Source organism: Triticum aestivum, chromosome 2A (genome assembly GCF_018294505.1).
Source record: "Triticum aestivum cultivar Chinese Spring chromosome 2A, IWGSC CS RefSeq v2.1, whole genome shotgun sequence".
In the NCBI taxonomy this organism is placed as follows: Eukaryota; Viridiplantae; Streptophyta; class Magnoliopsida; order Poales; family Poaceae; genus Triticum; species Triticum aestivum.
Window position 1 is genome coordinate 765,750,221 of NC_057797.1, and position 10,505 is coordinate 765,760,725.

Sequence of the window (10,505 nt, forward strand, 5' to 3'; positions counted from 1 at the left end):
CGGACACACTAAGGCCGACGAGCCGCTGTAGTCCTTGTTTTCCTCCCATCGACCAAGTTAGGCACTCGTGCATGCAAGGGGTCAGGCCAGCTTCCGTATCCTCACGTGAAACCTGCACCAATGGGAAGAGCCAACAAGTAGCAATGGTGTTATTCCAGTTAGTACTCTGCCACGTGATGGCCAAATTGATCTACAACTGGGCCAAAACTGCTACGTGGGGAAGCAAACCAGTGTCTGTAGATGTCTGAAGAAAGAAAAGACAGCAAGAATTTCATCAGGCACACAGATCGAGGAAGTAACCAAGCGGTCGGAGTAATTCTTCCGTAGACGTCTGTGCAAAGCCGCTGGTAAAAAGTGATCTATCGTTGTCGACGTTTTAATGCCATGCGGACATAGGTTCTGCAAATCAACTGCGACCCGGAGAAGGAAAACTCACCGAGCCGGATGCTGTTTCGCCAGGGTATGTACTGAAGCTCTCACGTGGTCAGGAAAAAGACAGTCCATCACATCAAGCCAACATAGTACCACATGTTGTTGCTACTAGTACGCAAGGGGTCGAAGGGCAAAAGACTATGGAGGCAGTCATCTGCATCTAGAACACACTCACACACACAAAAAAGGGGGGGGGGGGAAGGCCCACGACCCGGAAATAGAACCGGCCACGACCCGGACTGGTCCATCGTCTGCGCCCGCGTCCTCGCCTCGAGGCGCCCGTCTCCGCCGCCGTTCCGGCCCCGAGCCGGCCTCGCCTCGCTTCGCCAAGGAATTTTTGAGCATCGTCCCTGGGCCGTTTCCGAGTCGATTTGCTACAGCCACCTCGCCAAGTGGCCCCGACTCATCAAGTCGCCCGACCTTTCCTTGCTCGACCGTCGTTGTTGCACGCCGTTGAGCCGCCTAAAATTACCGCCATGGCTGCACGAAGACCCGGTCCCTGCTGAGTCCACAACCGCTGCCGTGGCCAGTGTCACGAGCCGCCCTACCGGCCGATTCCAAACTGCAAGCCGGCATCTGCTTCAAACCGCCCTACTCTGTTTCAGCCGTGAGTCACATTGACCCGCCAGCTCGCCGTGGTCTGCCACCGTTGCTGCTGTTGCTGCTGCTGGTGTCTCGAGCCGGCTCTGAAACGCCTCTGACCCGCCTACCTCCGCCGTCTCAACGCACTGCCGCTGCAGCTCGTGAACCGCTGTACTGCCTCTGACGTCGTGCCATGTTGCCCGCTGCCGAGTTCTTGAGCCGCCGTGCCTATGGCCTCTGAGCCGCTGGGTTCGCCCCGCGCGGAGGCGCAGGCGTGGAAAAATTGTGACAGTTTTCTTGACAGACGCTCACGCTGTGGGCTACTTCTCTGATGCATTAGCATGCGAACAAGGGACAGGCCAAGGGATACAGGATACTGGGTCAATTTTTCATTGTTGTGCCCAGATAAGCGACTCCGATGATCAGTCTGATACACTGCGAGAAAACCATTATTCAGCAGTAGTGGTAGCGATGCTATCCACATGCATACCGAAGCATCTGTTCCAGTTAAGGTTTTTGCCTTGAGAACAAACCACTTGTATGAAAGCAACCCGCGGTGAATAGCGTACGTGCCGCGTGGTATTAATTTGGTACACGGTGGGGTAGAAAAGCATTGTGGATATAGGTTTTTGATTGAAATTTTTTGAACGGGTGTGGCTATTGATTTGGTTGGTTTAGCGTTTTTGTACTGCATATGGAGTAGGTTGATTTGTTCGGTGTTCTTGCGTACTTACTTTGCGTCGCTGTTGCGTTGGAATTTGATGCTTTCACGTATTGATTGGCCATGCGTTTGTCTCCCGGCCGTTGTTGCCCGATCGATGCGTCGCTTTCTTCTGTTCTTGCCGCTGTTGGTGTCTCTGATCGGTGCCATTTATTCCAGAGTCCTATCGTGCCTCGCTCTAGAAATCCCACCGCTTACTGCTACCGTTTTTTCCTTGCATATGTACGTACCGTGGTCCGTGCTACGGTGTGGGGTTATAAATAGGTCGCCTTCCTTGCCAGATTATTGACTCTGGTCTTCTTCCAGGGACAGTACCGGGGAGGAGCTGCGTCGAGCCGCCTCTGATGCTCTCCGAGAGAGGAACTGCATCGCCGTCCCTACCGAAGTTGCCACCGCCGTCGTGTTGCTCGATCTGGAGTGGTGCGAGGGCCGCTGTGGGCTGTGGGGCATCTACGGCAAAGGAGCGGCAGCCTCCATGGAGGAGGCGGCTGCGCTGTTCTCGCTCCTCCATCGAGTAAGGCCGGCGCTGGGACCTGCTTCGCGCCATCGTCGCCACACCGCCACCTGGTCTCCCCGCGCGTGCCACCCATGCCGCATGCATCGCCGCTCCTCCTTTTGTGCGTGCGCTGCTGCCCACGGACACCTGGGTGCCGCCTCCCTCAACGGCCTGTAAGTCACCAATCGCCACCACAGGAACAAGCGCTGGGCTCCTCTGCTACCAATTAGCGTCGGCCCCCATTCACCCGCGTTCCCGTCCACGATTGGTGTCGACGGACACGCACGGCCATTGCTCTTGCACGCGGCGCTTCTGCACTATCCCTCTCTCCCAGTTACGTGTACTAAAAATTGGAGCTCCTGCCGTTGCTGCTCTACTTTTATCTATCTCTATGGCTGCAGCAACTCCATCTCTCCCCTGATCGTACACACAGCGGTGGCTCCTGTTCTCTCTCTAGCTCTCTCTCTCTCTCTTTCTCTCTCTCTCATTTAGCAACAGCTTCTCTTTTGCTGAATTGGTGTATCAATTTGAAATCTGGTTTTTTTGTTATAATAAAATGTCTGTGATATGTCAAGCTTAATGCAGAGAAACGTTGATAGAAATACACACGTACAATATTTTTGATGTGGTTATTTCATGATTGCTATATGTTTGTTAATATGTCGACAAAAACTAAACATCTTCACATTAGCTAATGATCAACTATAACCTGTTGCTTTTATAGCAGACAAAGTGAACAAGATGGTTATATAAATATCTCATCCCTTGATGTTCAGCTAAAGACAGAAGGTTTCATCAGAAAAAGTGAAGAGGATGGTTATCAGGTGTAAGGGACTGCTTACCCCCCAGATGCAGTTTCACTATTTTCATATTAGATAAGCCAAGATTACTTTTAGGTTGCTTTTAGATATTAGTGGAAGAAATGCTGTTGTGGATTTAGATACATTTCTATATGTGGATTTGGAGGTTCGTGTGATACTCATGTCTTCTCTTTTTCGGATATAAGTTTAAGTTTTCTTTTGGGCAACTTTTATTATATATATCTTTTTATGTTCATTTTGTATGCGTGGTGAAGTCAATTTTTTTTGTTCTTTAGAACATACCTTTCTATGGAATAAGGCATTGTATGAAGCCAGAAGCAATAATGCAGGTTTTGGGTTCACATGTTGCCACATTTTCTTTGTAATTCCATTGTAAATTTGAAAATTATACTATGAATTAATTAGGTTTAGATCTGACTGGTATGAAATAGTATGCATAGGTTAGAGGTTTGCATTTTTTTACATATGAACTGCTTCTATATATTTGCATGAGCACCTCCTCAGTAGGTACAAAAGATATGCTCCTCTCTCTTTGCTGCATCTTTAATTAAAGTTCAGAAGTTGTCCTCCTCTCCTTTTGATGTGATTTTTTTCCCAGTAGTTTTTGTTGCAGGACAGTGTCCTTTCACTAGTGCAGAACCGGGCAATAGCACCGGTTTGTAAGGCCCTTTAGTGCCGATTCAGGAACCGGCACTAAAGTTTCGGCACTAAAGGCCCCTCCCTTTAGTACCGGTTCAGCACGAACCGCTGCTACAGGGAACCACGTGGCACGAGCCAGCTCCGGGGGCCGGGAGCCCTTTAGTACCGGTTGGTAACACCAACCGGTACTAAATGGTTGTGGGTTTTTGTTTTATTTTGTATTTTTCAATTAAATTTGTGTTATCAATTTAATTTAGGATTGTTTTACGTTATAATGAGTTGTAGTCGTCATCATCATCATCATCATCATCCCATATTAATAAATAAATAAACTCTAGCTAGCTAAAAATCATCATAGTCGTCTAATTAGCACTATTTAATCATCATAGTCATTACCGCTAGCTATCTAATCATCATCAACGCTGACTAGCTTAAAGAGGAAACATTCACTTTGTAACAGAAGCAAAGATGTCATCAAGTTCAACATAATCATCAGCAACATCGAAGTTCAGGACACGGACATGAGACAAGTACTAATTAAGAGCATGAACTAGTAGCTACTGATCCTGCTGCACCCTCTCAGGTAGAATAGCATAGAACATGTATAGCTCTCCTTATTCATCATACTGGAGCATGCAGATGAATCTGTCTCCTAATCTTGGGTTGCGCTTCTCCTTACTGCCCCCTAGTACTTCTCTGCGATCGTTAACAATTTTGCTCCAATCTTTCACTATTAAGCATTCTTCGCTTTCAGAAATCCTGAATGCACTCATGTGCAATGTAGGAAATCTTGGTCGTAAGCTAACCATTGACATGCGACCTTTTGTCTCGATCCACTGAGGCACAACTGTGATTGGAAGTCCCTGTTGAACAACATCGTATAGTAATTAATATACTAAGCAATGAAAGTTTTCAATTGACATTACTATATATTTAACTTTTCTAACATCGTATAGACATTTGACATTAATATATCTAACTATATATTCAATTGACATTACTATATATTTAACTTTTCTATCTAATTCATCTAACATTCGACATTAATCTAACATTTATATAAACTCAAAATATATAAAAAATTAAATAAACAGAAAAACTCATTAACAAATAATATTTAAATAAATCATCAAATCTCATATATCTAAATTTTCTTACTAAAAATAAACTAGTTATATTAATTATTCAACTATTTCTAATCTCATATACCTAAATTTTCTTACTAAAAATAAACTAGTTATATTATTTATTCAACTAGTTCTAATCTCATATACCTAAATTTTCTTACTAAAAATAAACTAGTTATATTAATTATTCAACTAGTTCTAATCTCTAGTTCGACAATTTTTCTATGTAGCTAGCTAATTCATCTAACATTCGACATTAATCTAACATTCGATCATCTAATTAACTTTTCTAAAAAACAGAAAATAAGTAAAAAAATGTGTGTGTGTGTATATATACGTATATGTGTGTACGTATGTGTGTATGTGTGTGTGTATGCGTGTGTGTGTGTGGTATGTGTGTGTGTGTGCGGCCTCGTACGCCGCCGCCCCGTACGTACGAGCGGGGGCGCCGGCGTACGGGGCGGGGGCGCTGGTGTGTGTGTATGTGTGTGTATGTATGTGTGTGTATGTGTGTGCGGGAGCGAGAGAGAGACGTACGGCCGCGGCGATGACGACGGACGGCGGCGGCGTTCGGGGCGGCAGCGCGAGACGACGAGGACGACGGGCGGCGACGGGGACAACGACGATTACGACGGACGACGGGATCGAGCGGCGCGCGTGGCGGATGTTGGAGACGAAGTGGGGAGATGAAACTGAAATTTTCGTAAGTGCTATATATATAGGATGGGCCTTTAGTACCGGTTCGTGGCTCCAACCGGTACTAAAGGCTTATTTTCGCCAGGCCAAGCGGCGGGAAACGAAGGCCTTTAGTACCGGTTGGAGCCACCAACCGGTACTAAAGGGGGGGACCTTTAGTACCGGTTGGAGCCACCAACCGGTACTAAAGGCCTTGCGTTGCCACCCCAAAGTTTAGTCCCACCTCGCCCGGTGAAGGGCAGCCGCACTGGTTTATAAACCTAGCCGCGGCTACCTCTTCGAACTCCTTTATATAGCAGGCTTCTGGGCCTAATTAATTAGGGCGCGCTGCCCTGTGAGTCTGCTAGCCCTTCTGGACCTGCATTTGCACACCCTAGGTCTGGTAGACCCACAGGGCAGTGCGCCAACAAATTTTTTATATAGTTTTTTCTTTTATTTATTTTTGAGTAGTTTTTTATATAGTTTTTTCTTTTCTGCATTATTTATTTTCTTCTATTTATTTTTGAGTAATTTTTTTGTATAGTTTTTTTTTATTTTCTGCATTATTTAGGTTACCTTGTCCCTTGTCTTACCAACAAGAGGGTTTGTGACGCCTTGAACTAGTGCAAGATGTGGAAGTTGATTGCACTTGTTCTTGCCAAAATGATAATAGTGAAGTATGTTGGCGGAGTCACCCTCAAGAACTCTCTAGTTCTTCTTCTTTTGGATCCACACCATCTTGATGGGAATCCTTGGAGTTGTAGTCGTACTTGATGAAGTGGAACTTGAAGTGGTCTTGGGAATCCACTTGACTAAGATCTTAGGAGCTTCTTCAAATACATCAATTTCCTCTTGAAGCTTGTTCTTGCCTTTTTGCTTGTAGTCTTGTGGTGGAAGATCATCTTGAGCTTGTGTCCCCTTGAAGAAAGTAGGATACTTCTCTTGTTGAGGAACAAACTTTGTCTTGGGGTATTGATCTTCTTCCCACTCAACTCCATTGGCATTGAACTTTCGTTCAAAACCAACACCTTGATTCTTCCGGTGCCTTCCTTGCTTGCGCATAATTTCCTCGAATTGCTTACTTCCGGCAAGGCTTTTGTACACTCCTTTCTCTATAATTCCCTTCAATAAGATATTTTCTCGCTCAAGTGTAACTTGGCTAAGAGAATCATTAGTGGAATCAAGAGAACTACTAGAAGCAACAATATTGGATTTAGCATGATCATTATTACTACTAGAGGAAGAATCTTTCTTGTTCTTGTCACTGAACACAAGATAGTTTGGTTAAATTGCATTACTTGTAAGTCCAGTTAACATGGGAGGAGGAGAGATAGCTCTTATGTCACAAAAAAAGAAGTTGTATCAAACCTTTTATGTCGGATCTAGAACAAACCAATCGGTATCGCCATCATACAGCCCTATCGTGGCTCGTGATGCATATATATGCATATCAAATGCAGGGTTGGGCGTATGATGGCGAATCCGAATGATTTGTATTCAGTCGATGAACTGGTAGATGTATGCAGTCGATGAACTGGTAGATGTATGTAGTCGATGAACTGAAAGACTTATGCAGAGAAGGCGAGAGGTGGGCTATATATAGGGTCGTCTGGCTCACAAAGTGATTGTGGTAGTTTCAATCCAACGACTCACATGAGCTAGGAAGAAACACACCCTTGATCCAACGACTCGCAAGAGCTAGAAAGAAACACACGATCCGTGTGATTCTTCCTGATTGGTGGGATGCACATTAGTATCGGTTCGTGCCACGAACCGGTGCTAAAGATTGGCAACGAACCGGTACTAATGGTAGCAGCCCGGCTAGCTGTTGGAATCGGCACTAATGGTCACATTCGTGCCGGCTCAAATTCAAACCGGCACTAATGTGCTTCACATTTGACCGTTTTTCTACTAGTGCCGGTTCTGCTATATCTAACTACAAGGTCCTTTTGAATATGATATATCTCCAACTTTCATCTTTATATTTTGGTATTGTCACTAGATTTGTGAAAGATATGATGTACAAACTAGAAAATTATTTTGCTAATAGACTTTCATTAGACTAACAATCTGCCTAGAATTGGGTTAGCTCCATTGGCAACTACTCTGTCAATGTAACTCTAAAAATTGTGGTTCACATTCATCAAAACCTATGAAAAGTGTAATCCTCTAGTCTTTTTTTATTGGATAGAAATTGTTTTTGAAGAAATTTCTTAGTCAATAGAGTTTGCCAAACTTGAGTTTCCCAAGTCACTTACACAAAAAGCTATGATTCATGGTTGTCAAATCCATAATTTTCAAACCACGACAACCTTGAGGCATAATAAGCGATCAGAAAGAGTCTGGGCTTCGGTGAAAGTTGTACATTAGTACCCACTCCGGACTCCGAAACCCTGATACTCGGAAAAAGTTTGTCCAGTTTGTACACGAAGTGCGTCCAGTTTTTATATAGTTTTTTCTTTTCTGCATTACTTATTTTCTTCTATTTATTTTTGAGTAGTTTTTTATATAGTTTTTTCTTTTCTATATTATTTATTTTCTTCTATTTATTTTTACGTAATTTTTTTGTATAGTTTTTTTATTTTCTGCATTATTTATTTTCTTCTATTTATTTTCTTCTGGAAATTGAATGCTGCATATTGAACAATTAGGTAAATGACCGAAAAACAACAAATGATGTCAGAACATGTTGGAAATTGATGAGGTCGCTTTAAATGCTGCATACTGAACACAAAAGAAGTCCGGAGTTTAAATAAGTTATTAAATATAAAAAAGAGGTGCAATGCTGGTTAATTTGCTTCAAGCCATTCGGAATAGTGTAGATTGCACTAAGCCACTGCACATAGCTCAGTGCAATCTATGCTATTCCGCAAGGCTTGAAGCTAATCAACATGTAGGTGAGCATTGCAACTCTTCGTCATTGTCTGTGCACTCACGGCTTATAAACCGCTCATACTGCCTCTCTCTTGGCGAGGTGGGACTAAAAACAGCTTGCCATAACCTCATTAGTACCGGTTCGTGGTACGAACCGGCACTAAATGGTGATGGTGGGGCCATAGCCTGACCGCGGGCTGACACAGCCTCTTTAGTACCGGTTCGTGGCATGAACCGGTACTAAAGGTTCGCCACGAACCGGTATTATTGATCGCTGTCACGAACCGGCACTAATGTACACATTAGTGCCGGCTCTAATTCAAACCGGCACTAATGTGCTTCATGTTTGACCCTTTTTCTACTAGTGTTTTTGTACATGAACTGATGGTTGTGCTCACTGATCTACAACCTCATGATCAGCAATTTCTCCATGAAGCTCTAAGTTCCCATGTCTTCATTTTCAGCAGGGATGAACGAGTACCATCCAGCGAAATTTCCCGTGCTGTTCATATTTCTTCTTTTTTCCTTTGCTACTTTTATGATTCCAGATCTCATGATCTCTTTATATTCTGTTTGTTTTATTGATACGGAGTTTGCCTTGAAATATTCCTTCTGATTTGCAATGTTTTATTGTCTAAGTTTCTACCCGAATATTGTGAATGAACAAGTACTGGTGCAACAGCCCACTTGGAGGATAATACAGAGAGGTATTATTATTAATGGTCATGCTTTAAAATATATGCACCTAGCAAAGTTTCTTATTTTCAGAAATTGGGTTCTAACTGAAGTGGACAACGGTAGTTTGGCAGATTTTATTGCCAGTAACGAGAAAGATCATGCGCCCATGGTTTTCAACCGTGTCCTGCTGCCGGAGGAACTCAGAATCCTGCGATAGGCCACCCACACGATGGACGAGATGCACGTGTACCGGACACACGGGCTGCTAGCATACATGTTTCTGTTTTTGCTAATGATAGTACTTGCTAATTGATTGTACATATAATTTATTTGCTACAATTTGAGAGATGTAATAGTAATTTGAATTGTCGTATCTGTAGAGGTATCGAATTGAGCCGAGACGTCCATTATAATGTACTACAGTACTATACAACTGGAAGAAGGTTGGTACTAGCAGGTGTACATGCATATGTCTTATCATTTGTTCGGTCAAGTAGCGTGCATGCATGTTGGAATAGTAGGGCACTTGACAACGCTTCTTGATCTTAGTAGGAACACTCTTTGCCTGTGATTTGTGACTTGGAAGTATGATGTATGTAGTACATCCGGGTACTCTGAAGGAGATTAGTTAGTTCTCAAAGCCACACATATTTGTTTCGCAAAATAGATGGTTCATCACTATATATATCTGTCTTTTCTAATGGTGTATGGTTCTTTTGCAGAACCGTTCCCGGTACATACATATGAAAACTCGGTGCAAGCAGAATTTGCCATCAGAGAAGATAGTCTCAAGTTTCTTTTTGTTTTAGGTCAACATTTCAACAAGGGTCTCTATGCATATATTTATGTACAATCCACCTAATATTTGATTCAACATGCACCTCTTGGCTCTCAAATTAAGGCCTATCTTTTTTTATCTGTTCTCTTCAAAATCAGTGGAAGAAGAGAAGAGCTTAGGATGTGCTTTCTTTGGAAAACAAAGAGAATGCTACTCTCCATTTTGGATGGAAAGTAGAAGTTTTTGCTAGGTACTTTAGGCCAACTTTTCTAGTAGTTGAGGGTCCTAAAAGACATGGCATTATTGATGCATAACCGATTGTTGTATCATCATTATAAAGACACACACATCATCTATCTCAAATGAAATTAACAAAACTGGAATATCAAACCAAACAAAATAAAAAAAAGAGTTAAAATCAAGCACCTGAAACTACATATGAAGATGAGAAACAAGAACACTGTGAGAAAAAACATACAGTTAAACTTACACAAACTTGAAAAACTGATGGAGTACACAACAGCTAACATAAACAACCAACCAATTAGCCAAATAATGAACACAAGGCTCTTTCTATCCACGCATACAGAACTTCTATGTAGCATCTAGGTAATGTGTGTTTCTTTATGAAAGAATTCAGCTTCCATACCAATACGATGGTTGTACATAGACCACAACATAA

General features: G+C 43.0%; 1 non-coding gene across 1 annotated transcript; it reads right to left on the reverse strand.

Annotated features, from left to right (window-relative positions):
- Positions 1-2,982: 2,982 nt before the first annotated feature.
- On the reverse strand, positions 2,983-3,086 carry LOC123038517 (small nucleolar RNA snoR99). Its single transcript, XR_006417902.1, has one exon. It is a non-coding gene; the product is annotated as a small nucleolar RNA snoR99 (small nucleolar RNA).
- Between the last annotated feature and the right edge of the window lie 7,419 nt (positions 3,087-10,505).